At 39.6% G+C, this 26,810-nt stretch overlaps 1 protein-coding gene across 2 annotated transcripts in view; it reads right to left on the reverse strand.

The window, feature by feature from the left end:
* The window catches only part of LOC109431757 (uncharacterized), a 491,594-nt gene that overhangs the window by 439,483 nt on the left and 25,301 nt on the right, over positions 1–26,810 (reverse strand). For both annotated transcript variants that reach the window (XM_062842823.1, XM_029869039.2), the window contains exon 2: positions 1,041–1,131. The gene's annotated coding sequence lies outside the window, so the exon portion shown is untranslated. The remainder of the gene's footprint in view (positions 1–1,040; positions 1,132–26,810) is intronic.

Here is a 26,810-nt window from a genome sequence, read left to right on the forward strand (position 1 = left end):
CTCCGAGTCTACGTAGTTTATGGACAGGCCCTTATGCAGCCCCCTGAAATCCACTGAAACTGCTCGTATTCTGTCACAAACCCCACCGAGATCCCTACAGACTTCCGTATAAATTTCAATACATTCTACTTCTTCTTCATCTTCCTCTTCTTTATGGCACATCGTCTCCAATAGGGCTTGGCCTGCCTCGCTTTAACTTATAGTGTTCTTTGAGCATTTCCCTAGTTATTAATTGGAGGGCTTTCTTTGCCTGTCATTGCATGAATTTGTACATTGTGTGGCAAGTACAATGATACACTACGCCCAGGGAGACGGGAAAATTTTCCCGGCCGGATCTTGAATCGAACCCGCCATCTCCGGATTGGCGAACCATAGCCTTAACCACTAGGCTAACTGGAGATCCTTTGTGACTTTGGGGTGTGATTTTTTGACAGTGATCCCAAGTACTCTTAACCATAGCAACATTTTTCAGTCAAGGGACCAGAAGAGGTTCTTAAAACCATCATAAAACTAAAATAAAATGTATTAAGTTTTATAACGGTTCTGAAAACCTCTTTAAGACTAATCGGCCATCAAAATGATACTTGGGAAAGTAAGGCTGGAGGATCTTCTGAAAGTTTTTAGTTTTGGTACTTATTTAAATTGGTGCTCATTGATATGAAAGGATGTGTTCGTGTGCTCCAGAACTACGCTGTAATAAAGATCTTAAGATCTACAGGAGTAACGAAAATTTTGAAGGTAATTTTCGATTCCGGTACATGTTCAAACAGAATCTTAAGTCTTTGCTACATGGCTAGAAGCTTTATATTTTTCTACTAGCAGCGATAACCACCGGCTAGATTTTCGAGTATAAGAATAGTAACCCCACAGCTACAGCTTCAAAACCCTCCACCACCGAACAATTTGCATACTAATTGATAAAATCCTGTTATTAGGCTTAACATAGAGTTGTTGCTGCTGCTGCTGCAGCAGCACCACAGAATCCACCGCGCAGTCCGTTTGCAGTGTGTTGCAGCTCCACCGTTGTTGCACTGACCTACCTTATTGGATGCTCGTGTCGGTCTCACTTGGTCAACCGCTGGCTGACTGGCTGACTGACTGCTCTGGTTGTTGGTCTTGTTGTCCGGGGGTCTGTGTTCAGGGAGAAAAAAAAAACAGAACAAAAAAATGAAACACATTAGACCACATTATTTGATTCGGCAAATGGGTATATTGGGTATGTGTATGTGTGCATGCGTGTGTGTGTGCGAGCGAATGCGTTCAAACTCCGAGGTTCAAGCTGCTGCTGCTGCTGTCTTGAAAAACAAATTAACTCTAGTGTGAAAAATAACAGTTCGGTGAAGGGAAAGAAGAACTGTGGGGAGGGAGAAAAAATGTGCGCACGAGCCGCGCAAATTTGGGCACGCGCGCGCCCAATTTTGACGCTTTCAGCGGTAGGCTAAGAATAGTGTTCAAGTTTTTTTCTTCAGGTAATGGCCAATTGCAGCGAAAATAGATGCTTGAGGATAATCTTAGGGTAGGTATTTGTGATCGTCAGATTTGGGTGTATAAATCTTCATTGAGGTCATTTCAGGGTACATAAGAACTCCAATGGAGGTCCCTGTAGCCACAATGGTAAAGGCGTAGGTATTCAGCATGACCATGCTGAGGGTGACGGGTAAGATTCACTGTCGGGCCAGGAACTTTTCGTAATGAAAAGGTCCTTCAATTCCTTCGGGACTAAGACCTGAGTGTCCCCTGCTGTACGTACTAGTCGTCTCCATTCGGTCCAAGGCTGTGTGTCTCCAGTTCCACACTCTGCGAAGGGTCCGCAGATCGTCCTCCACTTGGTTGACCCACCTAGCTCGCTCCGAACCACTTCTTCTTGTACCCGTCGGATGCCTCTCGAGAACCATTTCAGTCATGTTGCTATCCAACATCCTCATGACATGACCCGCCCACCGTAGCCTCCCGATTTTCGCGGTGTGGACGATGGTTAGTTCTCTCAGCAGCTGATGCAGCTCGTGGTTCATTCGCCTTCTCCAAGTCCCGTCTTCCATCTGCACTCCGCCGTAGATGGTACGCAACACCTTCCGTTCGAAAACTCCAAGAGTACGTTGGTCCTCTGCACGTAGAGTCCATGCTTCGTGCCCATAGAGGACTACCGGTCTAATCAGCGTTTTGTAGATAGTCAACTTCGTGTTATGGCGAACTTTATTCGATCGTAGAGTTCTGCGGAGTCCGAAGTAAGCACGATTTCCTGCCAAAATGCGCCTCTGAATTTCTCTGCTGGTGTCGTTGTCGGCGGTAATCAGTGAGCCCAAGTACACGAATTCTTCAACCGCCTCGATTTCATCACCGTCGATATGAATTCGGGGTGGCGGGAGCGGTGATTCCTCCCTGGATCCCTTTCCCAAGCAACACACTTGTTATAATAGAGTTACGACAGCGCAAGTTTTGGTTGTATAGAAGTTTATTTTACGTAATTCTAACATAGTGTTGAAATAACATAAAATAAACTTCTATACAACCAAAACTTGCGCTGTCGAAACTTTTATATAACATGTGTGTTGCTTGGGTTGCCATCATGAACTTTGTCTTGGATACATTAGTCGGATGTACGTTTCCGCCATCGTCTCAAATTTACGAGCTATAATATTAATATCATCAGCGAAACCAAGCAGCTGAACGGACTTCGGGAAAATCGTTCTACTCTTGTTTATCCCCGGTCACCTTATTACACTTTCTAAGGCGCAAGCACGAAAGACTATCACCTTGCCGTAACCCTCTGCAATATTCGAAGGAACTCGAGAGTCGAGAGTGTCTCTGATACTCGAACTATACGTACATCACTCGATCCATCGTCGCTTCGATCAATCGTATCAGTTTATCCGGCAATCCGTATTCGTGCATTTTCTGCCATAGCTGTTCTCGATCGATTGTATCATACGCCGATTTGAAATCGATGAACAAGTGATGTGTGGGCACGTTGTATTCGCGGTATTTCTGCAACACCTGGCGGATGGCGAACATCTGATCCGTTGTAGCGCGTTCACCCATAAATCCAGCCTGATATTGCCCCACGAACTCTCTTGAAATCGGTGATAGTCGGCGGCATAAAATTTGAGAGAGTATCTTGTAGGCAGCGCTCAGTAGTGTGATCGCGCGGTAGTTCCCGCAATCCAACTATTCGCCCTTTTTGTAGATGGAACACACGATACCTTCCATCCATTCCTCCGGCAATACTTCCTCCTCCCAAATCTTGGTAATGACCCAGTGTAGTGCTCTCACCAGTGCTTCTCCACCGTATTTTAGAAGCTCGCTTGGTAGTTGATCTGCTGCAGCGGCTTTGTTGTTTTTCAACCGACCTACCTCCTCCTCAATCTCTTGGAGGTTAGGGTCTGGAAATCTTCCGCCCTGTGCACGTACTCCTAGATCTGTTACCACACCACCTTCGGTGCTTGCAGCGTCGCCATTGAGGTGCTCATCGTAATGCTGCCGGCACCTTTCGACCACCTCACGCTCGCTCGTGAGAATATTCCTGTGATTATCTCGGCACATGTCGGCTTGTGGCAGAAAGCCTCTGCGCGAGCGGTTCAGCTTCTCGTAGAACTTTTGTGTGTCCTTAGCGCGATACAACTCTTCCATCGCTTCGCGATCTCGTTCTTCCTGCTGGCGCTTCTTCATCCGGAAGACTGAGTTCTGCCTGTTCCGCGCCTGTCTGTAACGTGCCTCATTCGCTCTCGTACGGTGTTGCAGCATTCTCGCCCATGCTGCATTCTTCTCGTTTTTCAACTGTTCACATTCGCCGTCGTACCAGTCGTTTCTGTGATTCGGAGTCGCGAAGCCTAGTGCTGTAGCCGAGGTACTACCTATGGTGGATCGGATGTCCCTCCAGCCATCTTCAAGTGTAGCTGCGCCAAGATGGTCTTCCGTTGGTAGGGCCACTGCTAACTGCTGCGTGTAGTCTTGAGCCACTTCTACGTAACGCAGCTGCTCGATGTTGAACCGCGGCGTTCGACTTCAACCACTTCCAGACATTTCCAAGATATTGCAGGCTAGCCAAACTACCCTGGAGATGAGAATTACATATCTATTCCTGCAAAGTAGTAATCTTAACGCTACATCATCAGCTACATCCACTGAAAAAAACCAATAGTTATGGGGAAACATTGTTGGGTTATTTTGAGTGATCCAAACTGTCCTGGAAATGTGTTCTTGTCATCTGTAGTCGTTACAGTTGCCTTTTTTGCTGTTAACTGTTAACAGGCTAGCCAAACTACCCTGGAGATGAGAATTACATATCTATTCCTGCAAAGTAGTCATCTTAACGCTACATCATCAGCTACATCCACTGAAAAAACCAATAGTTATGGGGAAACATTGTTGGGTTATTTTGAGTGATCCAAACTGTCCTGGAAATGTGTTCTTGTCATCTGTAGTCGTTACAGTTGCCTTTTTTGCTGTTAACTGTAACATTCCATAACTAAATATAATCTGTGGATCGCTTGAAGCCTTATGAACCATTCCAAGGTTTATGTGAGACATTATAGTTTAGCCAAACTACCTTGGAGTTCAGATCTCCAGGTCTACTTTTGTTACAGTAGGGTGTACGGGTGTAACGGTAACTTCTTTCATAATAAAAAGCTTTCATTTGTAACCTATCATGTCCAGTAAGTCTTCTGAAAGTTCAATAGAGAGTATAAGATAAGTCGGAATATCCTAGTTTATCCAAACTGTTCTTGAGTTTAGATCCTAAGGTCTGCAGGTGTAACGGTAGCTTCTTTCGTTATACAAAGCTACGATTTGTAATCTATCATGCCCAGTAAGTCTTCTGAAAGTTCAATAGACAGTGTCAGATAAGTCTGGATATCCCCGTTCATCCACATTGTTCTTGAGTTCAGATCCTAAAGTCTACGGGAGTAACGGTAAATTCTTTCATTATAAAAAGCTTCCATTTGTAATCTATCATGTCCAGTAGGTCTTCTGAAAACTTAATTACGAGTATAAGACCAGTTGGGTTATCCTAGGCCATCCAAACTGTTCTTGAGTTTAGATCCTAAGGTCTGCAGGTGTAACGGTAGCTTCTTTCATTATACAAAGCTTCGATTTGTAACCTATCATGCCCAGTAAGTGTTCTGAAAGTTCAATGGACATCATAAGAAAAGCTGGGGCCATTCAAACTTTCCTGGTGTTCAATATTTAAGTGTGAACCAGGAGCTATGGTCTCCGGAATAGTGTTGTTGATCTGGAATATCTAAAAACTATTTTGGAATGACTTATGATATGCCAGGGGGATTACAGATTACATGACAGTTGAGGATTTTTGAGCACTCAATCATTCAGATTAAGCCAAATTTTCTGGGAGAGTTCGGGAATGCGTTTAGGAAGACTTAGCAAGAGCTTTAGGAGGATTTAAGGTGTGTGAGGGCATGGGGGACCTCCCCCAACTCCCAGGGAATCCTATGCAGGAAACATGTAGAGAAGGGGTTTAAATAGAGGATCAATGAAATTTCATGTGGATTCAAGGAACTGTTTTGAGAGATTTATGTGGGTTCTAATGTTCCAGCTCCAGTTCCCAAGAGGATTCAAGGGGGTTTTGAGGGGAATTTTAGAGGGTTAAAGGGTTTCAATAGACAAGGTGCTTTAGATTTGTTTCACGGAAACCTAACCAAAATGAACGTTCATTAAAATCCACTATTTACGCTTATCCGATGATCTCCCAAGTATATTTAAGTGAAATAGACTAGAAGCGGTTCTTAGAATCATAAAACCCTGATAAAATGTATTTTATTATATCGCAGTTCTCAAAACCTCCACAAGACAAATTGGCCATAACTTGGCCTATATTCACAAAAATTTTGAGTACCTATAAGCAGTCATTGAACTTTAAACTAGAGATGATTGGATGAGGCTGTGTAAAAAGTTATTCGTTATGTAGATACGATAACGTGGACTCAATGGAGTTCTTGAAGGTCCAAAACAGTAATTGATATCTGCTGCATAAACTTTGTTCATAGTTTTTACTTTGTGGAGTTTAGGTCACCGTCGAATCTTATATATTACGATTGTTGACTATTTTCGGTGAAAACACACACTAAAACTCGATTATACATAACGTTTCGGCCTACTCAACTTCAGCCATCATTAGATATTTTATGCATGAATCGATCACCACCAGTATGGTTGCAATACTCTTGCAACCACACTGGTGGTGATCGATTCATGCATAAAATATCTGATGATGGCTGAAGTTGAGTAGGCCGAAACGTTATGTATAATCGAGTTTTAGTGTGTGTTTTCACCGAAAATAGTCAACAATCGTAATATATATATTTGTTCATAGTGTTTCAAATGATCACAAGTTATGCTTATACATATATGTGATGACCAAGCAAGTTCTTCGAGACACTTTGAACATCATTGAAAACATATCTTGATAAAACATAGATGTATGGGCCTAGTATAGATGTTTGACTAAACAATTTATTCACAACACTGCTAGAACTTACTAATTAAACCTGTAGATTTGACGACCTATACCCAACACACTTTTAATCAGTTCCAAAAGTTCCCATGTTTCTGTCTTTGCCTTAAAAGCACCTCAAAAGCCTTTTAGCTCTCCTCGCCGCCTCTTCCTCGCAAACTCTCCTAATCCCTCCCTATAATTCCCGAGGCTGCTCTGAATGCAATCAAATACCATTTAGTAATCTCACTTACATGGAAGCACTAATATGTAATTTACTTAAACGGAGATTCAAGAGTAACGATTCAAACCAATAAAACTAATGATTGTTATAGTAATTCCAAAAACTTCGTCAAAGCATTGTCCAAAAAAACAAAAAAAAACAGTAGATCTCTTTAGGGGTGGTTCTAACAACCATATTAAGAACACGAAATGGTGTTTTTGACAACTCAGCCATATTAAAACAAGCTTAAAACTCACTCTTTTTTCGAAGTTATACCAGTATTCAAATTGGTTTTATGAATTATTGATAAAGAAATTCCAACCAACCTTTTGAAGGCCACATAGTTCTGCAGAGGTTCTTAAAGTCGTGATAAAACCAAAAGCGTTTTATTAAGGTTTTATGATGGTTTTGATGGCCTCTAAAAGCCTATTTGACTTAAAAATGATACTTAGGCTATATTGTCATTAAATGACAAGTAATGTTCTTGGTTTTGTCAAGGTTTTAAGACCAATTTGAGTCCTCGATTCTAGCCCCTATTACCTTTATAAAACCTGAAATTTCACCGTACCCACATGTCAGTCCGATCCGGACTATTCATCTGTTTTGTCAACTCTTTGGAATTGCCTCACCCGTCTCAGCCTAGACTAATTGCTCGACATTGTTCGCAATCATCTGAACACCCAATGTCAACCGCCATTGTCTTGTTGTATAATAACTATTTCGCGCACCCACTTCTCCTCCTCACAACTGCGCAAAATCTGCCGTCTAAAACGTCGCGTCGTCATCATAAAACCACCGTGAAGCGACTACATATGATCGATTTTTTCCGTCCACCCGTTGCGTCGTCGCACCGCACCATTCACTTCGCATCGAGTGTCACACTCTGACGAAGGTCACACGAAGCCAGGTTTATTAATTGCTTTGATCAAATCCGCGACGTGGTTTTGGACTTTTTAACGACTTCCCGTCTCCTGGGCGCGATCTTAACATCGCGAGACGAGGTCGTCCGTCACTGCCGCCGTGCGCAATCAGAGCGCACACAAACAGGTAGGTGATCCACTTTCCATTGCTTCCTTCCGAAGTTGAACTTCTTCGGCGGTGGACAGAATGGTAAATGAGCAAAGGAGCTACTTTTTAGCTACATTTTGAGCGCAAAATCTCTCTCTCGAAAGGTCTTATGATGGCCACTTCGATGGCAGCGACGGCGGCACCGGAGGCAAAGGTCAGCCATTAAACGAAATTAACTTATCAATCAAATTTGTGGCGAACGACACAGCGACGGTGACGGCGACGGCGACGACGATGATGATGATTATGATGAGTTGGGCCGCTTCTGGTTTTTCGCCGTGGTTTCTTGAAGTATAAGCTGAGACCGGAGAAATGAGGAAAACTGTTTTCTTGGGAGGGGAGAGAGTGGAGTGAGATGAGCTCCCGGATGGAAAGTATGGGTTTAATTTGGTTTCAAGACGGTTTTAAAACTAATTAAACAATCATAAAACCACTATAAGACTTATTGGAGTTTTAAAACGGCTTTAAGATTGACTTCAAAACTATTTGGCCTTTGAATTGTTGTTAAATTGCCTCACAATTTAGAGTCATTGACGTTGAATGAGGGACATTGTTTTGATAATTGAAAGGTGACACACTGACTTCTACAAACACCTATCCAGAATTCATGGTTTCGCAATGTTTCAGCTCTCCTTCAGAGGGCGCATTTCACACACAACTACTTAAACTCCAAACGTCGTCACCATCGATGCATCTTTTCCTTCCCAAACGTATGGAACGGTACGGGACAGGACCCCGGCAAGCGGAAAGTTGCAAGAGCAGGGTCAGACCCTGCTCCGGCAATGCACAATGATAAAAAGAAAATTGCCTCTTTTTTCATGCTACTTAGACGCAATTTATAACGACGACGACGACGGCGTCAGCCAACAGCAGCGGTGCAGTGTGGCGCACGTCCACGTCGTTCAATCGCCTAGAAATAACCTAAAATGTCAAGCCTAGGAGATGGGATGGGCGGCTAGCGATGGACTAGCGGCGGTTCGTTTGCATTCATACAACGCAGGAGGAAAGAAGACGGGAACCAAAAGTGATAATTTAAAAGCAAATTAACACTCTTCAATCATTAGAGTGCTTGGGATACAGTTTATGGGTTGGTTTGGTTATTGGCTGCAGGGAGGAAAGCTGGACGATTGTTGGAAAATTAAGAAATTAAATTGTTGCAATTGGCTGGCTTTGACGAACAAGGTAATGAGAGATACGGGATGTTTGGGATGTACAGTTTAATCGTTTTATATTGATAAGTAGTCATTAATGCTAACCAGACCATTCAGAACGATTTGAACGATGGGAGCTGTACCCGACTAGAAGATTCTAACAAAAATATAACATAATTATAACAAACCATGATATGTATAACTCATTGTGATATAATCATGTTTAACATCATTGGTGTTTAAAAATATTTTAACTCAATTGTATCATATTGTGTTATAAATGTTGTTCAATAACTCATTGTGAAATAATTTAGTTCTGATTCTTCGACATTCAGAACATCATTTTACACAATTGTATCAAAATATGATAGAAACTAGTTTTATTGAAGCCAAAATTTATATCATATTGTGTTATAATTTTGATCTGATTATAACAAAATAAGTTATTATTTTGATTAGACCGGTGTACTTTTTGTTACAGTTTTAGTTATTTTAACATCATCCTGCATCTAGTTTATAACAAAATATGTTATAGAAAAGCTTCATAACATCATAACAGAATGTGTTATAAACTTGATATATTTTTCTAGTCGGGTACAGCAACAGAAGAAATGATGATAGTGGTGTGCTTGTTTCAAAAAATTATGTCTTTAAATTAAATTGTTAAACAAATATTAAAAAAATGTATAAAACAAAGTTATTTATCCTTCTTTTGCATACATGTAGCCATTATTAAAATTTTCCACAAAAATCACATAACTTGAAGCAACTCAAGTAACATTTTGATGGCCAATTAGCCTTGAAGACGTTTTCAGAACCATCATAAAGCCTTTTAGCTTTTATTTTGGTTTTATGATAGATCTAAGAACCTCTTCTAGTCTATTAAACAATGTTACCGTAAACCAGGGTCAAATTGATCTCTGGGTCGAAATTTATCAGACGTTTTTCAGTTAGATCAAGCACTTTTTACATAGTTTACCTTCAAGTATCGTGATGTAGGAATCCTGTGCTTAATGATATATGTAAGGAAACTATTTAAAACATACTTTATCTAACGGAAAAACGACTGATCAATTTCAACCCGGAGATCAATTTGACCCCGGTTTACGGTACTTTAGAACAGAAAGACGACATCTCTCAATGAAAAATTATAAGCCATTTTGACTCAGGAGATTTTTAAGAGGCGTAACACAAAACTCTTGTGTTGATTTCTAATTATCGCATGAATTATTACTTTGCAAGTAACATTGTAAATCAATATTATCAAGGAATTGACAAAACTATGCAGAAATTATATGATATTAAAAACTTTATTCCCCAAACCTTTTCTGCTATTTACTACTCAGCAACCACCAAAGATACCCTAAGTTTGGCCAGGCTCCGAGATTCAATTCTTGCAGTGCTGTAAAAATTCAATACTTTCAGGGTATGAAAATGATATGGTTTCAGGTGCATTTGGGGTCTCCAGGGATATTTAACCCTCGCACGGTTGCGCTGTTTTATTTTGTACAACACGTTCAAAAATCTCGCTTTTTGTACTCAGCATACCGGAGCCATTCCAGAGGCGATTTTGGGGATTTGCTGAACGCTTTTAAGACACTCCTGAAACCCCTTCTGAATCCTTTTGAGACTCCCAGAAACGCCTTTGGGACCCCTTGAAACTACATTAAGGCTCCTGAAATCTCCAGACTCTCCATGAAAATGCTCAGAAACCTCCAGAATGCCAAAGAAACGCCTCTGATATTCCATGAAGCCTGAGGAGATCTGATTGATTGATTGATTTGTCTTTATTTGAGAGACTTTCAGCCCTTGGCTGGTTCGTCTCTCCTGAGGAGATCTGTAACTCCTCTGATCACTCTTAAAAGTACCCTGAAGGATCATGAGAATTCTTGAAATGCCCTGAAAACCGCCTCCTCCCAAATGCTCTTCAGACCCCCTTGAGCACGTCTGAAACCCTCTGGGACCCTCTGAAGCACGCCTTAAATCTGCCTGAAACCTCCTGAGACTCCATGAAACCCCTAGGATTCACCATGATACCTTCTGCATAAAACCCCCAGAGTACCCCAAAATCGCCCCTATGACCTCCTGAAGCTCCCCGGAACCCTTGTAGTCCCTGAAATCCTCCAAAATGCCATTCAAAACACACCTGAAACTCCCATAAAACCTCTAAGCCTTTCAATCACCTCCAAATCCCTCAAAATGGCCTTGAAAATCTTCTGAAATCTCCTGAGATCCCTTAAAACGCCTCTGAAAATCCCTGGAAACCTTCTGGGACACCCCAGAATCGTCCTAAGACGCTCTTAACTCAGATATGAGCTATGAAGCTATTCTGGAAAACACCTGAAACGCATGATGCCCCCCAAAACCTCTTTGGAAGTCACCTGGAAGTTCCTCATAATCCCTTTGGAACTCCCTGAGTCTTCTGAAACCTCTTAAAACCCTATTAAAACCCTCTGAAACCCCCTGAAGTCGCCCATAAACCCATGTTACATCTTCTCTGGGGCACTAATTGCTGCCTCTTAAGCTCCTTGATCACCACCTATTCTTGTCTTTCTGTTAGATCTTCCTGAGACTCCCTTTTACCCTTTCCTATAAACGCCTCCCGACCGTCGTTTTATAGTGGTCGTCAATGTTTTATCGAGTATGGCCAATTTTCACACAAATCAACAGTTGTGTTTCAAAAATTTCAAAACTTTTATATCATATGGAGATGATCGTTGAAGACCATCACCCTGAACAGTACAGTAGTACAGTTGTACACCACCATTATGTTAACATGAATTGTTTTGGCATAAAATTGTAAGACCTAGCACAGAAGATCATGCAGTCAGAGCTTCGTGTTTCACCGTGTGTTTCACGAGAAGAAGAGACGACCGCTGCTATTGGCTGATGCTCACACTGCTTTGAACGAAGTCTAGTTTCTTCTGCATGTGAAAAGTATGACGAGGTGATTGGGATCTCACTGCATGGTGAGGGTCGTTGAGCCATAATTAGGTTGAAATTGTACAACTCTGGCCTTCGTAATATGAGCTTTACTTTGAAGCCTGACTACCAAAACATGGAATAAAACGAGGAAGTTTCAGTGACAAATTCAGTAAAAACTTATTAATCGAGAAAACGTTTTGCTTGCTCATGTTTTTTTGTACAACTTTCTTTGTCTAAGGCCAAGGGGTTTCCTGGAGTTTCTGGGATACTTAAATGGAGGAGGTTATAGTCAGTTTCAGGTGTGCTTTCGGGGCTTCCAGAGCAATTCTGGAGTGTGCTTCGGAGACATTTCCGAGAGTTTTCTGGAGATTTAACTGAATACTATCGAGCCGCTGAAACGTCCCACGAGACCCCCTGAAACGCCTTTCAAACCACGTGAAACTACCTGAAAACCCTCTAAGACCCCCATAAACACCCCATAAACCTCCTGAAATGCCTCTGGGACCCCCTGAAGCTCGTTGAGATCCCATATAACATCCCTAATACCCTGAATTCACCCTGAAGCCTCTCGTGACTTCCAGAAAGACCCCCTCTGCATACGAGGGGCTAAGGTCTCGAAGCGCTCTGAAATCCCCTGAAACCCTCTGAAACACCTCTTAAAGTCCCTCGTCCTCCCTGCATTCTTAAACGCCTTGAAATCTTTCTGAAACCTTCTGAGACCTCATGGAACCTCACCGAATCCTCCTAAACCCCTGAGATCTCCTGAAGCTCATCTAATAACTCTTTAATCTTCTTAAGACGCCCGAAAATCCTCTACTTTCGTTATCACTCGAAATGCCCTTGAAAGCCCTGAGATCTCTTGAAATATCTCTGAAAATTCCTTGAAATCCTCTGGAACGCCTAGAAACCTCCTGAGACTTTCTTAACTTTTCTGAAATTATTTCAAACGCCTCTATAACACAAATACTCCCCATGATGCTATTCTGGAAAACATTTGAAACGTCTGAAGGCTCCCAAAAGTGCTATGGAAGTCCCCTTGAAACCTCTTTGGAACCCCTGAGTCTTCTGAAACCTCTTGAAACCTTTTCAAAACACCCGGAAACCACATGAAATCCCCCAAGGAACCCACGTAGACTCTCTTTTGCGCCCCCTTAAGCCCCCTAGATTAACCATTTCCTGTTCCTTAAGCCAGATCTTCCGGAGACTTCCTTTAGCATTTTCTTTTGTGATACCTATGATAAAGCGATCGTTAGGCTTGTGGTTCGATAAGGCTTAAGACAATTTTAAAGAGATTTCTCCAGAATTTTTTCTGTGGATTTCACCAAAAATCCCTCCAAAAACTTCTCAAACATTTCTCCTTGGAGTTCCAGCAATTGCTCATGTTATTTTCAAGAACTTTCTAGAAAAAAAAAACATATAAAAATTTCGGCAGAATTCACTGAAGGAATTCATCGTGGAATGTTTGGATAAACATTTAGAAGAATATTAAAAGAAATCATTGCATTTTTTTTGAAAACATTATCAGAGAAATTTCTGAAAGAAATTATGGAAGAACTTTTGAAAAAACTCCTGGGCACATTTCTGCGGGAACTTTCGAAGGCATGCCTACAGCAATTATTGAACGTGTATCTGGCGAACTTCGTGAAGAAATACCTGTTCAAATTTCTAATGGAATTCGTTGCAGGTTTTCCGATGAAACCATTTGAAGAATTTATAATAGAATCTTTGAAAGTATATTGGAAAAAAATCCTTTTGAAATTCTAGAAGGAATTTAGAAGAATTTCTAAAGTAATCCCTATAGGATTTTCAAAATGAACCCATGGAAATCTACCTAAAAGATTTTCTAGGGGAAATTGCTGGAATTATGGGAATTGCTTGAGAAAATATCGGAAAGAGATGACTGCTGAGAATAGTAAAATGTCTCTAAACAAAAATAAAAAAAAAATTAAAAAAAAACTCGAAAGGTAGCTCTGGAAACAAGTTGTTAAAAGCCATGGAAGAATTTCTGAAGAAGTTTCTGGTAGATTTGAGAACTCAATTCCTGGAGCAGTTCTTGAAGCAATCCATAAAACATCTCTTGAAGGAATTCTTCAACAAATTGATGATGGAATCGCATAAAGCATTTCTGAAGGAATCTCCAGCGAAATTTTTAAAAATATCCCTGATAGAATTGCGAAAGATTTCCTAACGAAATCTTTAGAAGCAGTTCAAGACGACTTCTGATCTTTTGATTTTTTTAGGGTTTTCCTGAGTTTTCAGATTTTTGTTGTAGTTTAAGGAAGATTTTTCCAAAATAATTTTAAAAATAAATCCGTGGAAGACTTTCTGAAACGAATTCCTGGAAGACTTATTCTGTAGGAAACCATGGAAAAATTTTGGATGGAATCTAAGGAAGCTTTTACAAAGGAGTTTCTAGAGCATAGTTTCCCAAACTGTGGGTCGCGACCCCCCAGGGGAGTCGCCGGTCTTCATCCAGAGGGTCGCGAGGGGCCAGTAGAATATTTTACTGTAACAGATAACAAATGAGGGAATTTCTATGGTGGGTCGCGATAACTACGTCTGCTGCCGAAAGGGGGTCGCGCTACCTGAAAGTTTGGGAACCTATGTTCTAGAGTAATCTATTGTATTTCTAGGGTAATCTTTAGAAAACTTTGAAAGAAATTCTAAAGGAAACCATAAATTTTCTTAAGGAATTCCTGAGAGATTTTCTGAAGCAATTCTCAGAGCTATACCTGGAAGACTTTTCATAGGAATTCATGGTGGAATTTCTGAAGCTATCCATGGATCCATGGCTACCTCAATGAATCCTTCCATGAATTGCTGGAGAAATCTCTCAAAGAATTTCTGAAGGAATCATTAAAATATTTCTGAAAAAATATATGGAGGATGTTTTAAAGCAACCTCTGGAAATGGTTTTGAATAATCTTTTAAGAAATTTCGGAGAATAGCTGGTAAAATATCTGAAATGATTCCTGTAAGAAACTGAAGAAATCACAAGAAAAAAATTCAGAATAAATCCTTTATAGATTTTTTGAAGACCCGTTTAGGACTTTCTGGAGCAATCATTGATACTTACAGAATCGGACAATTAAAATGCACCAAAGCCTTTTTCCCATACAAAATAGTCAACTTTAGATTGCCATATCTAAGTTATCTCTCAACCGATTGTTTTCATTTTTCTGTGACGAACTACAAAACATTTCAATTCTCAAAAACTATTGAAAAAGCTGGGTGATAACTATTGATACAAAAGTTACAGATAGGTTGAATTTTGACAATAAAAATGCACCAAGTCAAAAAGTTTTATAGCAAAAAATGGTTACGTCATGTCATTATGGTGTCTTCGGCAAATATGATTCTTAAAACATTATACGTTTTATATTAGTTTCATGATGATTCTAAGACCCTCGTCTAGTCTATTTGACTTCAAACGGTTACTTTGGACTTTTTCCCTCAAGTGTTAACGTTTCAAACTAAAGCTTGTCAAATGTCTAGCAACTGTGAAGTTTTGCCTTTCTCGTACACCAAAGTGTACTGATAGGCTATATGTTAGTTCACTCAAAAAACGAATTTTCGATAGAAGACTCGGAGGGTCAAGTCATATATACCAATCAACTCAGTTCGACGAATTTGGATGCTTCTTGTATGTGTGTATGTATGTATGTATGTCCGTGCGCAAAATTAGTTCACGCACTTTTTATACACTTCCCATTGGCCGATTTCTCAGATTATAGCTCGAATCGAACCGGAATTTTACCGCATTGTTTGCTATTGAAAATGGTCCGGATCGATCAAGGCGTACCGGAGTTATGGCCATTTCAAGGGCCATTTCAGTGATCCAGACCAGCACCGGTAGAACTAGCCGTACATAAAACTGAACCAAGCCCAATTGTGTTTAGGTGCAACAAATACATAAACATATACGTTTTTTCACGGTCTCGAAACTAAAGAAGTACCCGGTTTTTATGTGTTTATTAGAAAGATAAGGAAATTTGGCATAACATATAAAAACATCAAAGATGCATGTTCTTTAGTATTTGCGATATGATTTTCTGGTAGCTTTTGCTATCAATTTTTGTGAGACATTAGTGGAAGCAAGACAATTCATACAAAATCAACCACTTAATGCCTCTTAATGCCGCAGAGAATTTAACCATTTTTAAACCTGCGCAAGTCTGCACCAGAGCTTTATCAGTAATCCAATTTATGTATCGAACTTAGGAATGATTAGTACAAAATGTTTCAATCTTTTGCTAACCACTTTAGCCGAGCGATAAATCTGCGACAGTTTTTTATTTGTATGCGTCATCGGCCACGTCCATACAGTTTTCATACTTTTATTCAGGGGTCAAAATTATCCACCCTTAGCAGTCTTGCTGAATAACTTTACGTTTAACTCTGGGCCTTCTTTCAACGAATTACCAATCTAATTCCTAACGAAAAAAACATTCAATCAACTCCAATGTAAGAAACAAAAAGCGTGAAAACACCATTTTGGAAGCAATTGAGTCCAAATAATTAACGACCGAGAAAGTTCCGCAAAACATTAATCATCACGTTAGTAACGACAACTCGCGTCATTTGGGAAACGAACGAACGAACACGAACTTTGTTGTCCACCAGAGCGGGAGCGCACGTAAAGCCATAGCCACATGAATTATGAAACACGGAATCATTGCACGGTGCTTCCCCTCCGTCTTCCTCTAGTTCACGAAATACGTTCGGCCTTAGCAGGGCCATCAAAATTAGCGATCCAAATTTTTCTAACGCCACGGCTTTCCCGCTCCCGAGTCTCATCCACTGACTGACTGACTACAGCTGGCGTTTTTCGGATCGTAAATTTGACGACGAGCCCCTTGGCAGCCAAAGCTATAAAGCTTATTGGGCCGAATGTGTTTTGTTGTCCGCAGGTTTATTTAGTCGTTTGATAAAAACGTGTTTCGGATTCAGGTGGTGATTTTGGGTCTATTTTTTGTTTCTAAAACAGGCTGTTTGAAATACAGGTTGGGCGCCTATCGCCGCCCAAGTCTCTTTCTCACCACATTCAGAGATTGTCGCCAGGTTTATTTTTATTTGAACGCTAATTTACACATCGGACGTGATTGACGTGATCGACACGGCAAAAGTCCCCCGTCGTCGTCGATCAGGAAAAAGGCCGCCTAGGCCAGGCCTAGGCAGGAAACGCAAGAGATCGGAAATTCTTTCGCGTAATCTGGCGAGTTCATTAAATTCGACCGCGGCACGCATGACCTTCCACCGAGTGGCAGCTGCATGCAACCTTTCAACCAAGTAAGGGTGAAACAGAAATCTGATTCACAATTCTCCATTTTCAAGGGAGCAATAAAAATCTCAATTTAACTACTGCACGCCATAACCTTATCTTCGAATGGTAGGGTTGCCTGTTTCAGACATTGCGAACCACTATTTGGACATATTTCGAATTTTGACTATTGACTTTTGAGTTTTTAAATTTTTATATTATTAAGTATTTCAGTAGCAAGCTTTTTTATTATTTCAGGTCTACATCTGATTCTACAATCAGAAAATGCTTTCAGTTTCAAAAAAACAAAAAAATAAAAATAAAAATAAAATAAATAGAATCATTTATTTCTATTTATTTCATTTTTTTTTTCTTTTTTTTTTCTTTATTTTATAGATAGCCCAAGACTGACCATTTTAACATACTTTTGTTTTTACATTTCCAAATAGCCAAAGTGAGATTTTAAAGGTCAGTTAGTCTTGAAGAAGTTCTGAGAACCGCCATAAAACCTTATACCTTTTATTTTAGTTTTATGATGGTTCTGACAACTAGAAAGGGTCTATTGTGCTTCAAAACGTTGCTTGGGAAATTTGTACGTAAATGTAACAGTATCCTATTTTCAACGTTTCCAACTAAAGCTTGTTAAATGTTTAGCAACTGTTATGATTTTGATAAAACTGTCCAAACCTGGTACAATAACACTAGGTCGGAGCGCAATTGCGTCTGTAAGTTGTTTCCTCCGGTCGACGCAAGTCGCCAGATTCCATCTGACTGATATAATTAATAAAATAAAGAATTTAATTGGGTGATCCCCTTTCTTCTTCTTCTGTCGACGACGACGACGATGGCGTGTAGGAAAATTTTGCACTTTTAACGACCTAGTTCTACTCGGCTTGGCATTCACACAGTCAGTCAGTCAGTCGTCAGTTCAGTGTGAGACCTCAACTCTCACGATTAAGTTTCCTCAAGGTCCACAGCTCTCTGGCTGGAGGTAAAAAGCATCAACGAAAAAAAAAAAAAGATGAGAAACGAAACGAAACGAAACGAATAAAAGCGGAGGGGCTATTAAATTACTGCACAATCACAGAGCGTGGCCGCGCAAGGCCCCTCAAAACTCACTGACCACGAAGATCACCGCCGCCGTTGTCATAATAAACGGAAATAAACGCAAAAGAGATTTCATCGGGCCGCCGAGACCCGGGTGACATCGCCGCTTCCGACTTCCCTTGATCGAACGGTCCGCACAGACAGACGATTGGCATCCGGTCCCGTTTTCTGGATTAGCACCGAGATCGACGCATTATTGATACAATTATGGGGTGGGGACGGAGCGGCCAGGAAGTGATGTTTGGCGTCTTCGGGCGTCCGGATTCTGAGCCGGCGTTGTGAGAAAGTTTGGATCAAAGTCGTAAATTATGTTTTCTGGTGCGTTTTTATGACTAATGAGGGTTGGAGTGACATAAAGCACAGTAAGAGAAAAATGATGAGAAAAATGAGAACTTGACGATCGTTGACATCGTTGTCTTTGCTTTCCAACATATTTGAAAGTTTGATACAAAAATGTGAATCAAAAAATAACCTTTTTTTTATCAGAAATAAAAAAAACGAGTTTTATAAATAAGGCTCAGTTTGATAGAGCAATAAGATTTGCTTTTTCGACATAATTATGAGTTTTCACTCCGTAGAGATGAAGATATCTTTTATAATCCTGGTGCAATTGTATACTCTGAAAACCGTAAGGACGTGGCCATCGTTTCATATCATGTTCAATCATTTAACACTTCGCAAGGGACCATTTGTAAAAAGTTTAACAAGTTTTATTCTATCTCATTCTCATCTGGGGAAACCTGTGCAGGTTTCACAAATATTTCTTATTATTCCCATATATTGTCAAAAGAACAAAAACAAATGATATGTCATGTTGTTACTGATGTTCTCCTGAAGATTTGTCTGTAAATTCCGAACAATTATTTTTTTTATGCACGTTAAACAAAAGAAAAAACAGAATATGTCTGAAGTGGTAGACCTGCGCAGGTCCCCAAAGTCCTTTCTCGGCAAAAGAAAAAGCTCAATGATTTAATTATTCGTTATTGGGAATTTTACCACAACCCGTAATTATTCCATCCAGTTTTGGTCAAATAACGTGTAGAGTACGACTACTTGTACGACTATTGATGGCTCAGCATTTTTTAATACCGCAGAGCGTTCTCCAGTTTTTCCGTTTTTCAGAATTCTTTCAATGATTCGTTCAAAACCTTTTTTCATTATTTTTCAGTTGTTCTCTAAAGTTCCTCCAGGTATTAGTTCAGGTATACTTGTGTTTTTCAGAAATTTATTGTATGATTTCTTCAAGAATTACTCCATTACCTTTTTCTGCGAATTTTGCTAGAGATTTTTTGAGATGTCTTCAGGAATCCCTCCAGGAAATTCCCAAGCATGTTTTCCTTGGAATTATTTGCACAGTTCCTCAAGAAGTCGCTCATATTTTTATCTATTAATGAGGAGGTATCTCATGAAGTTCATTCGGGAATTCTCCAAGGTATTATCCTATTTCTGAAAAAAAACACATAGAGGAATATCTGATGGAAATCATGAAGGAATCTTAGTGTGAACTAGGGCAGAAATCTATGGAGGAATTCGTGCCTGAATCACTGAAAGTAACAATGTAAGCTTCTCTGGAGAGCAGCTCTAGAGTTTCTATTGGAAATTCCCGCATTGATGTGTTCAGGACTTTTTTCAGGAGTTTATCCAGAAAATCCTACAGGAATTCCTTCAGAGGAGCTGACATTTTTACTTTCAGTGATTCGGACAGGAATTTCCCTAAAGATTTCTGCAGTAGTTCACACTAAGATTTCTCTGGTAGGTTTCCTGCAGCACTACCTGATTGAGTTTTTGAGGAAATGTCTGGAGATTTCCATGAAGAAATCACTTGAATAATTCATGAAACAATCTTTGAAAGAGTTTCTAAAAGAATCCTTATGCTTCGCGAGATTTTTTCAGATACCCAGAAAAATGTTCAATGTAATTCTTGGGGAAGTATCAGATGGCAGCCAAGGAAATCTGTCAAAAAAATAAGAAAAAATCTTGGAGAAATTTTGGAAAAAAAGAATAAGAGAATATCTGATGGAAACAATGGAGAAATTTCGCGAGGAGTCCCTGGAAGGATTTCTTAAAAAAATCGCCCAAGGAGTTCTTGCAAGAAATCTTGGATGATCAAATTTCTACAGTTATTTCTGAAGGAATCCATGGAATAATTTTGAATTTAATCCATAGAAATTTACTTTTGACTTGATAACTTTGTATAAATTTATGACGAATTCTCTAGGAATTTTCAAGGTTTTTTTTAAAGAATATTCTGGAAATTTTCAGAAAGAATCCTTGGAAGAATTTCTAAAGGAAACTTTGGAAAACTTTCGGAAGGAGTCTGTAGAAGATTTTCGAAAGACATCCTTGGTAATTTCCTCAAAGAATTCTCGATTGGATTAAAAAAAATGATGGTTTACTCAAAGAAAACTCTTCATGACTTTCTGGGAAAAACAAATAGGGATTATTCAAGGAAACCCGTGGAAGCTCTTCTGGAGTAACTATTGAAGAAATTTTTGGAGGATCTTCTAACGAAAAATCTAGCGAACATTTTGAAGCAATTCATACCAGATGTTCTAAAAGAACTTTCAGAGGAAATCTGTGGAAGACGTTCCAAAAAGATTTTTTTTAAACTAATCAATGTTAGAATTTTTGAAGGGAACCTAGGGAAAATCTAAAAAGGCATTCCTGGCAGAATTTCTTAAAAATTCCCAGGAATATTTTATTTTAAAAAAATCTGAATGTTTTTGGATGAATTTCGGTGAATCTTTCGATAATTTTTTGGAGGAATCTCTCCAAGAATTTCTGAAGGTTTTTTTTGTTCGTGAATTTTAATTAGAGCTAATTCTTCACAAAATTTCTGAAGGAATCACTGAAAGATTTCTAATGATTTTTTTGGAAAAAAAACTTGAAGCAAGTAATACAAAATTTTCTAAAGTTGACTTTCGAGAAATTTTGGTGAAATGGCGAGTGGAATACCTGAATTATTTTCCGTACGAAACCAGAAAATCCCTGAAGAAAGTTTCCAGGCAAATCTTTGATAGATTTTTTAAGAATCCGTAGAAAAATTTCAGGTGGAATCTATAGGGTAATCCTTGATCAAGTTTCTGAAGAAATCCCGGAATGAGTTTCTGAAAGAATACCTGAAATTTTTAATTTATTTAGAGGAATATTTGAAAGAATCCTAGGGCCTAGAGTATGTCCCAAAATTACAGATCCGACATAACCGAAGAAACTTTTACCAAGACCCCCTTCCCTCGCTTTGAGCAATTAAGGTATTACATTTTATTTCGTTAGAATACTGAATGGAATTTGAATGGAATAATTCAATAACAAATGCAGCCACATTGTTCAAATAATCTCGTGATTTTTGACAAAAACTTCCTAAAATTTCTCAAGGTATTTCGCAAGAAATAATCTATCATAGACATCCATATTATCCATCCATATTGTCTTGAAACTCATAAAGATCCCGGATCAATCAAAAAGGACGTAAAAAAGGGAACCAGAATAATTTCAAGATTTTGAATTGTCCGAAAATTCAAAAACTGAATCCTGTAGAATTTTTTTTCCAGATTTCACCACAATTACATCAAAAAATGCCTGTCAGGTCGAGTTCGCTTATAAACCCACTGATTTTTTTTTCTTCAGATTTATCTTCTAAAATTCCACATTTTTGGTGGAAGTAAATCTTTTAGAAGTGCCAGAAAATGCCATCGTCAGTATTTCCCACCTTAAGACTGATCATTTCTGAAAATCATCCTGAAATTCTTCAGAAATTTCTCTGCTAGCTTTTGATCAGAAACTCTTCCAAAACGATTGTCTATGTTTGCACCCTTGAAAAATGACTATATGGAGTGAACTTTCAATAGTGTACTTACATTTTTTTTTAAATAATTGAAAAATTGACGTTTTAGTCACCGTTCAGAAGTCACTGTTTTTTTTTGTATTGAATCGCTACAATTAAAATATTTTAAAATTTCCCATATCGTTCTTTCTATCATAGTAAAACATTTTCAGGGAATCGATTACACTCTGAAAATATTTTCCTTAAAAAGTTAAGAATCAGCTTAAGTTAAAATACACAATAATAAAAATTTAAAAAAAAATCCTTGAAATTACACGGAAAACAAAAAAAAAATAAAAAAAATCTACAATAATCAAAAAATCTCAAAGTGTTTTCATCTAAAGAATTCCCTATCCCAAATAGGCTTCCAGGAAAAATATAAAAGTGTGGGGATGTTCAAAAATAAAAATTAGAAAAATCAAAAACCGTAATTCACAAATTCGAGAATTAAGAAGAATCATCTTCCAAAACACGTTTAAATCGATTTTAGATGACGAAAAATTATATTAAGATCAAAATCAAAAATTTGAGTATTAGAGCGTTAGGCAAAGCTCTCTGAAGTTTCCCGTTTTTCCAGATTTTACCCTTGTATATGGGGGGTGTCTGAGAAAATTAAGATTGCTTTATGGGGGATTTTAGTGTGATGGTTGGAGAGAGAGAGTACAGGTACTCTTCGATATAACGTACAAAATACTTTTCTCTTTGTACGTTATATCGAAGTGTACGTTATATCGAAGCAGACAAAAGTTTTATATTTTTTATGCTAGTATTGATGTATTCGACGTGAAATTAACCCCAAATAATGATTTCGGAGAAATTTACAAAAACATTAATGAAAAACATGGGTTTTCACGAAAAACTCATTTCGTTTTTTGTGCTTCGATATAACGTACATTTTGCTTCGATATAACGTACACAAATTTTTTCCCCAAATTGCGCTTATTTTGGGTAACAAGGCTAATTCTGCAACACAGCATTGATTTGAGTGATTTCGTAGATTATGTGGTGGTTATTTCTGGAAAAAATAATATTTTTCATTGGTGTACGTTATATCGAAGCAAAATGTACGTTATATCAAATTCGCTATATCGAGGGTACGCTATTTCGAGGGTACGTTATATCGAAGAATACCTGTATTAGCCAAATATTTTAAAGACAGTCTTAGGGGGCAGTTGAGCGTGATTTCAGAGATATAAAAAAGTTTGAAGTTATTTTCAAGGGTAGTTCAAAGGGAAAGCTGAATGGCAGAGAGGAATAAAAAGGATCGAGTGGGACTTCAAGAGGGGGGGTTTAAGAGAAGTCTAGGACGGATTCCAGGAGGTTTTATGAAGGATTTGAGGAAAACATAAATTAGTCCCAAGGGAGAGGGGTTGAGAGTTTCATAGCATCTTTTTTAGCCTTCCTTAAATCAAACTTAAATCTCGCAATAACTTCCTAAAACCACCATAAAATATTCATAAAAGTCCTTAACCCAGGTGGACGCAGGAATCTCCTCTTAGACTCGCTGTAACCATTCACCAGTAGCCCTACATCCCCAGCTTATACCACACAAGCAGATTTTTTAAACTTCCATTGCTCTTGTCCCCCTCTCCCTTAAAACCATCTAAAATGTTCTTGGAAATGTACCCCATTTGATATTTTGTTGTAAATTCCCCTTAAGACCTGCGCAGGTCAAAGCATTGCGATACACAGCGATCTAGATGTAGTGATCGGTGTGCTCTGGTGAGTGTAGCCCAAGCAAGAACGAATAACTGACACATGACTGTAGCATACCAAAGCCAGGTATCATACCAAGACAAGGTATTGATCGGTTATCCAGGTATTGAACATGACTTATTTTGGTATTTTGTAGGTATGTATTGATAAAATACCTCAACGAGTTATTGGTTTGGTGTTGAGGACCGCTTGAGGTATTATTCAGTTATGTAAAAATCGCTTTTTGTATGAACAAATTGCCGATTATTATTTTAGGTTTTGCCATACCTGATGTCATTAATCACGCGTTATGGACAGAATGCACACCTGTTATTATTTTAGGTATTCTACCTCTGAACAGCCCATAAACCACGTAGACCAAAATTTGGCCATCTCAGACCCCCCCTCCCCCCTCGTTGACTTTTGTCCATACAAAAACTTTGAAATTTGTATGGAGCGTAGACTTTGGCCCCTCCCCCCAAAAAGTCTACGTTGTTTATGAACGTCCCCTTATGCAGGGCTTCTTAATACCTCATTCAGGTTTTAAGTAGGTAATCGATTTTCCATACCTGAGTTTGGTATTGTTCAGTTATTTTCTCCTTCTCGGGGAGGTTCCCGAGGTTAAAAGGATGCAGCTACAAACCGTGATTCATAACGTATGATCCTTGACTCAGTCTCATCTTTGCGAAAATTATCTTCTTGGCAGAAGGTTTTGTCATACAACCCACTGGGACAAAGTCTATTTCTCGGCTTAGTATTCTACTTCCACAATTGTTAACTGACAGCTTTCTCTGCCAATGAGCAATTTGCATTGTATATATCATGTAGCAGTCACGAGGATACTCTTTGCCCAAGGAAGTGAAGGAAATTTCCTTTACGAAAAGCTCCTGGACCAAACGGGAATCGAACCCGTCATCCTCAGAGTCTTCACGCATTTACCGCTGCTGATCAAGGGTCTACAGATTTTTGTAAGTTTTAAAATAAATAAACTAAATGTCTCCATTTGGCATAGTGCAGCCAAACCGAAGACGGCGGGTTCAATTCCCGTTCCAGTCGGAAAATTTTTCTCGACTCCCTGGACATAGTGTATCATTGTACTCGCCTCACAATATAAAAATTCATGCAATGGCAGGCAAAGATAGCCCTTCAATTAATAACTGTGGAAGTGCTCAAAGAACACTAAGTTAAAGCGAGGCAGGTCAAGTCCCAGTGGGACGTAGATCCATAAAAAAGAAAGAAGAAGAAGAAGAAACTAAATGAATGACTATTTCATGACAGTGAAAACTGACACCCAAACGTCAATTTTCGCACACCAAAAGCTCCTCTTTCAATTCAAAGCTGCTCGCAAAACATGGCAGCCCCCCCAAAAAAAATCCAATCATCAAGCAACCCTATTCTTCTCATTATCGCACACTTGGTTTTTCCTTTTGTGCCGTTGTTGTGTGCGCAGCCAGCTCATTTCAAAGCCATCCTAATGACTGACAATGCAGCAGCACACACTAGACTAGAGCCAAAGCAGATCACCGACCAATAGATAATGGGGCACCACCACGCCACGGGAGGGGCGGCAGCACCGGCGAACGAGCGACGATCGCAGCATGCGCGGGTGAACCGATTCGAAAAATTCAATTTCAAGGCCTTCTGTGCAAGGATGGCAGAAAATCACTTCAAGCGATAAATGATACAGGATACGAATAATCCAAGATAGCCTTGTTCTTGCAGTAGCATGATGCCGACGCCTCACACCATGCTCGTATCAAAGAACAATTAAAGCATCTGATGCTCGCTTAATCGCGTGATGACCCGTTATCGGATCATGTTACAAGTCATGATAAATTTTATTCATCACATTGTTTGCCACTTATGCACCCATAAGCCGCATTCATGATTCGAAATAATACATTCATAAGCATATCTGGAAGTTAAATCACCAAGAATGCTCAAAAAGTGAATGAAATCACTAATTTATCATTTCGATTTCATGATAACGATCGCATCGCACCCGCACATGCCGAGCGAATCATTCTTCTCGGACCGAAGTTTGTTATGATGCTTGACGACAAAATGTTATCGTTGTTGCTATGATCGCGCGATGCCGTTCGACCGCGACACATTCGAAATCTGATCATGATTACTAGATTTCCATCCTTGCTTCTGTGGCTGCTGCTGCTGCTGCTGCTGACCTAGGATAGGATGTGACACCTGAAACTTCTCTGTCTAATTTCACAGCTTGCTGTCTTGTTTTTCCGCGTTGCTAAGATTATTGGTCCCCAAATTGGTCTCTTTTGGGCTGACTAGTTGTCGTATCCTATCCTAGCTGCTGACGTAGTCAGCTAGCTGTCTGTGGTGTCTTATCCATACCTCCTCCTCCTCTATGCTCTGGTCCCAGTCAGTAGGTAGGTACTCGCCATTCAGTCTCGCCCGTTGTTGACTGTCGAGAGTGGCATCTGATCGGCTGAAACTGATTGACATCACCCTCGAAAATCCGTTGTTTTCGAGACTGGCGGCGTGGCCATACAGCTGCTAGCGAGAGTTCAATCGATCAAACACCAACAACGCAACGCAACGCGTTGATCCTATTGTTGCGATGGATTGTACCTACTATTCGAGCGCGGTGATTGAAGAGATTTTTGGAAGGCGAGTTGAACCAGTTAGATTGAAAGAATGATCCGCAGCTCTAGACAAATTGGCGAGATTCCTGTCAGAGCGCAATTGTCCGGTAAACGCCTTACGGTATTCTACTGAAATGGGTTCGAAAGCCGATCTTTTTGCCTTTCTCGTACAATAAGTGTACTGGAAAGGCTATGTGTTCACTCCAAAAACGACTTTCTGATAGAAGACCCAAAGGGTCAAGTCACATATACCAATCAACTCAGCTCAACGAATTGAGGTGATGTCTGTGTGTGTATGTGTACAAAAAAACTCACATCACTTTTTGGCAGTAAACCTCAACCGGTTCATTCGACGCGGAATCTGGTCCCATTGTTTCCTATTGAAAATGGTTCGGATCGGTCCAGCCGTTCCGAAGTTATGGTCATTTACGTGTTCCGGATCGGATCAGTACCTTTGGAAGGGGCCATACATAAAAATGTAACAAACACATACATGCGACA

This window comes from Aedes albopictus, chromosome 3 (genome assembly GCF_035046485.1).
Source record: "Aedes albopictus strain Foshan chromosome 3, AalbF5, whole genome shotgun sequence".
Classification (NCBI taxonomy): Eukaryota; Metazoa; Arthropoda; class Insecta; order Diptera; family Culicidae; genus Aedes; species Aedes albopictus.